Genomic DNA, 8,224 nt, shown 5'->3' with positions numbered 1-8,224 from the left:
CTGAGTCTGTTTTCAACGACTACGTGTTTTCTGAGTGAAATCTATCTTGCATAAATCTTCTAACACAAATTCACAACCTATATGCCTCACTTGGCTTAGCCTGAGAATTTTATGATTTAATAAAGGTTGCCCAGCAACTGAATTTTGAATACTAACTATCTGATTTAAAGAGTTATCAAATGATCTGTATAAAAACATGACTTGGCTGATGTTTGTTCAGTCATAAAAACCTTTTGATCGTTCTGGAGTTTCCATAACTTCTCTCTGGGTCATTGTATGTAGAATCATTCAGACAAGGAAAAAAATCCACCTGACGTGTACTTTCCTCTATAATATAAGCTGTAATCTGTTATTGTTTGGAGCTGTAAAATAAAATTCAGTTATATTTATTTCAGGAATTTTAATTTAACAGGTTTTCTGGTTCAAACAAAGATTTTTTCCTACAGTCAAATACAACCCATATGAGCGTTTGCAAAATAGGCAGACCCAACAAAACCAGTTATCATGAGATGGCTAATAAATTACTTCACTTTAAGAGCATTCATGTTGTTATAGACAGTGTTGCTGTTAATGTATGTTTGGGGGTGTTGCACCCTGGAACCTTCAGAGGTTTTTCAGGGTTCTCCCTGCCGGATTGTTATGGGTGGGACAGTTTTCCTGTATGTGTGCGACTAGCTGTGGTTGTTTCTAAAAGTGGTCAGTAAACGTCCTAAAACTGGCACTTGAGTTTCTGAGCATTTTTATCCTGAGGTTATAACACATGTCAATACAAGCTGTTTGTGTAGTATCGCATGCTCTTTATTCCTCACATACTCCACTGAGATGAGACAGTGTGTCATTTTATGATCAGCATATTAGTAACAGCACAGTCTGCTTGAAATGAAAATCATGGCACCGATAATAATGGGACTCCCAAAAGCTCTCAGTCCTGGTGCTACTGGATCTAAGCGCAGCCTTTGATACAGTAGACCACGCTATTCTTTTAAACAGACTGAAACACATGGTGGGCCTCTCTGGTGCTGTACACAACTGGTTCACTTCATATCTCTCTGACAGAACTTTTATGGTGAGTATGGATACATGCTCCTCTAAGATCCATAAAATGACATGTGGTGTGCCTCAAGGGTCGGTTCTAGGCCCTGTACTTTTTAATTTGTATATGCTGCCTCTCGGCAGTGTCATCAGGAGGCATGGAGTGAACTTCCACAGTTACGCTGATGACACGCAGCTGTACATCTCCGTGTCTCCTGATGACACCAGACCAATGGATGCCCTTTTTAACTGTATCTTGGATATAAGATCTTGGATGGCAGAAAACTTTTTACAGCTTAACCAGGACAAAACTGAAGTTTTAATTGTCGGTCATGAGGCTCAGAGAGAGAAACTCTTGTCTAAATTAGAGGCATTTTCACTATGTCCTTCGCTACAAGTGAAAAACCTGGGTGTTATTTTTGACTCTGAGCTTGGTTTTATCCCACATGTTAAACATGTAACCAAAATTGGATTTTATCATCTAAAAAATATAGCCAGAGTCCGCCCTATTCTCTCTCGGGCCAACACGGAGATGCTGATGCATGCTTTTATTACCAGTCGCATTGATTACTGTAATGCCCTGCTCTCTGGTCTTCCTAAGAAGAATATTTCAACTTTACAACTCTTGCAAAACTCGGCAGCTCGTGTGCTGACAAAGACCAGAGGGCGGGCCCACATTACACCGGTTTTAGAATCGCTGCACTGGCTCCCCGTGTGTTTCAGGATCTATTTTAAAGTTCTTTTATTGGTTTTTAAATGTCTTAATGGTCTTGGGCCTTCTTATCTCTCAGATCTGCTTTTACCATACGAACCCTCGCGGACCCTGAGGTCCTCTGGTACTGGCCTTTTGATTGTCCCTAAAGTCAGGACACATACTCACGGAGAGGCAGCTTTTCAGTGGTATGGTCCTCGTCTGTGGAACAGCCTGCTGGAGGAGCTCAGGGCCGCAGAGAACGTACATGTTTTTAAGAACAGGCTCAAGACCCACCTTTTTAATTTAGCTTTCACCTAACGTTTATTTATTTTATGCTTATTTATTCTATCCTGTTATTCTATTATTAATTTAGACTTTACCTAATATTTATTGATTTTATTCTTATTCATTTTTTAATCTTCTTACTCTATTTATATTTATATTTATATTGTATCCTGTTCTTATTTATTTTATCATTTTACCCTGTATATATCGTATTGCGTCATATCTCCAGTGTTTCCTCGGAGGGCGCTCTCTGCACCGGGGCTGTTATTGACCGTGGCTGCTGGGTCTCTGGGGTCCTCTCAGCCTGGTTGGGGGGCTCCTTGGCCTCCCTCCTGCTGTGTGCCCAGCCCGGAGGCTGCGGTCTGTGACCGGCTCCCGGTGCAGACGGCTCCCTGTTATAATGTTTCCTCACTTGGCTCATGCGAGCCCAGCCCAATTTTTACTCTTTAAGTGTGCGCGTGTGTGTATGTGTGTGTGGGTGGGGGTGGGGGGATATATGTGTATTGAGAGTGTGGGGAGTGAGTTGGAGGGTGGGGTGGGCTGCTTTTAACTATGTAAAGCACTTTGTGCTACATTTTTTCTGTATGAAAAGTGCTTTATAAATAAAGATTGATTGATTGATTGAATAACTACAAGAGCCGAGAAAAGAAACTGTTAGAGACAGACGTTCTCGTTATTTTTAGCTTCCACTTTGCATTTATTTGTGGGTTTAATGTATGTTTTATTAAACAATAATAAATTATTAAACAATTAACATATTCAGTTACATAAAATCTGTCCTTAACTACGGAAATACCACTAGACCCACATCAAAACCTTGCCAAATAACACCAAATAGAATCTAAACAGTGCAAATCATTTTCCAATTCAAAGTCTTACTTAAATATTATACAATTTATACAGAGGCTTTTTAAAACAGGTCAAAAATCCTCATTAATTCTTTAGAAAAATAAATATAAGAAAGGATCACTTATTCCAGTTGTGTTGGGTTTTTTCCATGAGTGAGGACAAATATGCTCAAAATAATTAGATTTCACTTTTTATTAGAGACAAAGAGGTTTAGAGACAAAGCACCCAGGATGTAAAGACTTTTATTGCATGTCACAGAAACATCAGGTTAACATCATGTGACCGGTCTGAATAGGGTTGCCAACCGTCCCTTAAAAAACGGAATCGTCCCGTATTTAGAAACAAAAGTACACGTCCCGTATTGAGCTAATAAGGGACGCACTTTGTCCCGTAATACAGTGAGAATCAAAAGTAGTCTATAAATGTTAATGGAATTAACGCTTTGTTTGAAAACATAATTCCCAGCCCCTCTCCTGCTTTGTGACCAATGAGCTGACAGCACACTTATGACAATTTGAGTATGACAATTCAGATTACCGCTCATCTCATTGGTCGAGGAAAGGTCGCTTGCGGAGAAAATACCGGAAGACAACAGATGACCACAACAAGAAGCACGGCCAACAGGGAAACCAACGCCGACACTGCGGTGCAAGTCTCGGATGACAGTAAACCTAATGCTGGGCAAACACTGTGCGATTTTTTTCAGTCACATTATTCAGCTCCTGCTCAAACTGCACGATTGACTCGCAGGGGTTAGAAGTTGGTAGGTCACGATGCAGGGTCTCACACTATACCGCCCGATGCTCTGATGCGACCTGAGAGCTCACACTGTGCGTCCATAACATGAAGGTTATAGCAGAAAATCTGTCACTCGCTCTCGCTCTCTCTGTCTTTCACTCACACACACACGCACACCACCACCATCAACTTTGCTAAATTGCTAATGAAAAACATTGATCAGGCAGCTGTGATTGAGCAGCAGTGTAGATCCAACTATTTTCACGGTTGTTGTGGTCGTGATAATTTTGTGATGCCACATCGAAAAGGCTCGGATGAGCTTTCCAAAGTTCTACAAGTTGTGCCTCCATCGCTTGTGTCCAGATCACACGCTGCACTGCTGTGCTATTTCGTGTTTTTCACCGACGTTTACGTGTTTGCGCGTGAGCAGTTTGAGCGGCTGCAGTCGGTGAGACCCTCACGAGCGATTGATGATCGGGAGCTGGTTGTGAGGTGTTAATCACTTCTCGTTACCCCACGTATACTACACGATGCACGATGAAGGCCAAAATCGGTCCGATCACCAAAACGGTCGCACGACTCAAAAATCGGCTCAAAATGGGCCAAAAACCGCACAGTGTGAGCCCAGCATCAGAGCAGCAATGTTTGTTCCCCTCAGAGAAAGGGAAGAATGGGAAAAGGAAAACACCTGGCTGGAAAAAGTTAATATGGGCATGTGCAGTGAATATCAGCGCTATGTGGCCAGAAGTGTGATAATATAACTTATTTTGTGTAATAAACAACTGCAAGGATAGATGATTACAACAAATAGATCACTAATACATAAAAGTAATACATAGATGAATAATGATGATGAGTTAAGATGCATAATCATGGGAACAAGCTGGTTTAGAAACAGGAGCAGCTGATGAGCGTCTGAAATAATACCTCAACTGAAGCCAATTGTACTAAATGCACTAAATGTGCACTGTTACAAGAATGTTTTTCCTTCTATTGTTTTCTATTATTTTAAGTTAAGCAGGACAGAGTTCTTTTAAAGAAAGATTTACTTATATTCTCAAAAGTTAAGCATGACAGTTTAAGAAAGAGACCTGTTTTACTGTGTTAATGTTGTCATTTTGAGCTAAAAATAAATGGCTAAATGATCACTTGTTTCACATATGGTCATATCACAAAGAATAGAATATGCATCTACTTAAATCAACTTCAAGTCAAATGGTTAAAAAAATAATTTCACACAAAAAAAGAGCTAAAAATTCACCACACTGGGAAGGGTGAAGACAACTGGGTCGCCCGGCCCTGGCCACGAGGTGTCCCTTATTTATTTTTCGGGGAGTTGGCAACCCTAGTTGAGGGTGGTCTGATATGAGCTTGTGTTTCTTCTTTTGCACCTCTCTGGATCTCCTTATTTAGAGATGACTCTCTTGCAGGCAACGCTCCCTTTACCATGGCAACCACCTCTTACCCTCTGCTCAGATCTGCATAAAGAGATAGCGAAGGGAGCGAGGAAAAGAAAAGGGAGAGAAAGAGCTTCTCTAACCCCAGAAATTAACAGCCGAGTTTCCTCTAGCAGAGTGGGCCTCAAGGTTTTGTACCTTCTGGTGCCATCACCAGTTCAGGCAGACCTTGCTCATCACACATTCCACAGAAAAGAAGGCTTCTCTCTGTTTATGCCTGTTAGTGGGTGAGGGTAGAAGTCTAAACATAACTATGTGCAGTAAATGATAAAACAAATGTTTGATGCAAATGATGAGGTAAAAGCATTATTGATGAAAATTAATTTGATCAACTGCCATTCTTTAATCTAGAGCAAAAACCAATCATCCTAATGTAGCGACCCTGAAGTAGCTAGGCCCGCCTAGAGTTCGTTTTACTTTATCTTACTAGTGATGGGTCGGTCGCGAACAAAACGGCTTTTGGAACTGCTTTATTTTTTTCTTTCTCTCACACTTTTTTCGCTTCATGCCACACTGATCAATATGTGTTTGTTTTTTTGTTTGTGCTGAGCAGAGGGGGGAGGGGCGATAGTTACACTAATAGCAGCATTAGCACATGAACAGAGGGAGAGAGAGAGCCAGAGGCAACAACAAGAAACAATATTAGAAAGGTATAGTAAAGAAAATGAGTGATGCAAAATCTGGAACCATTTCAATTCTACTGACATTACAAAGGCAGAGTGTAGAGTCTACAAGAAAAGAATATCATATAGGCTTCACAAACAAACTGCACAGGTACCTGAGAACTGTCCACCCATCAGTGCAATGGGAAGATAAAACACAGTCAGTTGAGTGTGATATTAATGAAGGTGCCAGTGTGTCTACTGCAACTGCTGCTGCTGCTGCTGCTGCTGCTGCTTCTGCTGCAGTATCTACAGCATCATGCATCTGAATGCAAACCTTTACCTAAATTAAAGATCTGGGTCTTCAGTTTTTTCTTTTTGCTTTGCATAATTTAATCTATATTTTATTGTGTTGTGGTTTCCAGTGTTTTGTGTTGTTTCACTTTAAATTTGTTTAAAAGAAAAAGCTGAAAATTTAAATAGTTCAAAGTTTAACTGTAAATAGTTGTTTTTTGTATTTCATTATGTTATGTGGAGTAAATAAATAAAAGCATATTTATATAATAAACATATATAAATAAATAAAAAACATTTTTACATTAGTAATTCATTTTGTGCATAATATTCTATTGTTGATAATAAATTAATTAAAACAACAAAACAACCTGAAGAGCCGCTTGGGAGCCCTAAGAAGCCAACACTGTTACATCTGGCTCTTTTTAGAGAACCGGCTCACTAAAAAGAGCCGGTTCTCTAAAACGAGCCGGAATTCCCATCGCTATATCTTACCTGCTAATTTTGTTATCGGTTCCTGTTTCTATATACATAGAATTTTTTTAGGCGTTCCCTTTCTTTTCAGAAGCTTTTCTCACTTTGCTTGGAAGTTCAGTGTTTCCCTTTTCCCACTCTAATCACACAATAACTACTTACTAAAAACTTATCTGGGAATAGGAAACATTCAATTGCAACAAGATCTTCAAGTTGAATTAAATTTGTTAACTGAGTAAAAAGCAAAAAAAATAATTAAATCAATTAGTCACCTTCAGTTTCGAAAATAGAATAAGTAGAATAAAGTCCCAAAGTAACTTGTGATTTAATTCACCACTTTAGTTTAATGGGCCACCACCACACACACAGACACACACAAACCAACCCAGAATCGCCACGTCCGATATGGTTGCAGGCCTGGATCGCTGTGGTCGGGGGAGCCAGTGGCCCTGAAAAAAAATTATAAACTGGCACCTCTCTTCTGATGAGGAATCTGGTCAAATCCAAGAGGAGTCCTCTTCCCTGCCGCACTGTCTGTCACACAGGAAGAAAAGCAGCAAGCCTCCTCCCAGGCAGCTGCAAACTGTAGAACGAAGTCTCCAACCTTGAATCCAGTGCAGTCCTTGTTGTAATTTCCAGAGGCCGCCGTTGCAGCTAACACCAATTGATTAGTTAGGCAGCCGCTCACTGTTTTTCTAGGAAAATTTAATGACTAGTCCAATGTATTGTGAGTTTTTCCACATACAGTGGTTAAAATGGCTTTATCGTGACCATCGAGTATAGGTTACTATGTGTAGAGGTTTTTGTGAGAGAGAAGACAAATATGCTCCAATTATAAGTTTTCGCAATTTATTATCAAAAACTGGTTTTACATGGCGCTATAGACCTCCTCTCTCCGGCTCAGAGACAAAGGGCTGCTGCACCCAGGCAGTAAACATTTTTTTATTATGTTTGATAAGGATAATGTTAACATGATTGGTCGAAACAGTTTAGGGTGGCCTTAGGTCTGATGTCGGCTCACATTTCTTCTTCTGCAATTTTCTGAGCATCTCCTTATTTGGAGATGCCACTTCAAGTGGCTTTCGGTCAGACTTGCAGAAAGAGAGAAAGAGCTTCTCCAATCCCAAAATTTATGACCATGTTTACCTTCTGGTGCCTTCACTAGTGAGACAGACCCTAACCCGCAAATTCGTTAGAGAAGGGAGCTCCTCTCTATTTGTGTCTGTTAGTATCTGAGTGTAGCAATCTACTTCTAATACTACTCTACAATGATTAACTATGTGCAATAAAGTATAAAACACAAATATGTGAAGCTAATTATGAGATATTTATTATTTATATTTATTGAGTCTGTTGGCATCATGAAAAGTTTATCAAAGACTCCACAAAGCTGGGGGGCACGGGCCGTGAGCACACAGGGACTCACCCTACTTAGACTTGCCTGAGTGGAGTCTTCTCATTTGTCTTTAAACCTGGGCATGAGTGAAAGTGATAGGTGGGGGAGGGGTCTCAGGACTTTCACAGGAGGATATGGTGCAAGGTGGAGAGAGGGAGAGTGTAGTGTACCTGTGGATTGTAGGCTGGCTACAGGTAAGTCAGAAGGGGTAAGCATTCACTGCAGTGTCAAATCTGTTGAAAAACACATTCAAATCTCTGGCTCTGTCCTCACGCAGATCTATACAAAATCTGCCATAAAATACTCATAGATCAATATCTTTTCTGCTTCACCTAATAAAGTTGACCCCTTATCAAATGATAAACCATTCAGTCAGTATTTCAGGATTTTAACCGTTTAAATG

The sequence above is a fragment of the Maylandia zebra genome, linkage group LG17, assembly GCF_041146795.1.
Source record: "Maylandia zebra isolate NMK-2024a linkage group LG17, Mzebra_GT3a, whole genome shotgun sequence".
Taxonomy (NCBI): Eukaryota; Metazoa; Chordata; class Actinopteri; order Cichliformes; family Cichlidae; genus Maylandia; species Maylandia zebra.
This window is presented reverse-complemented; position numbering follows the sequence as displayed.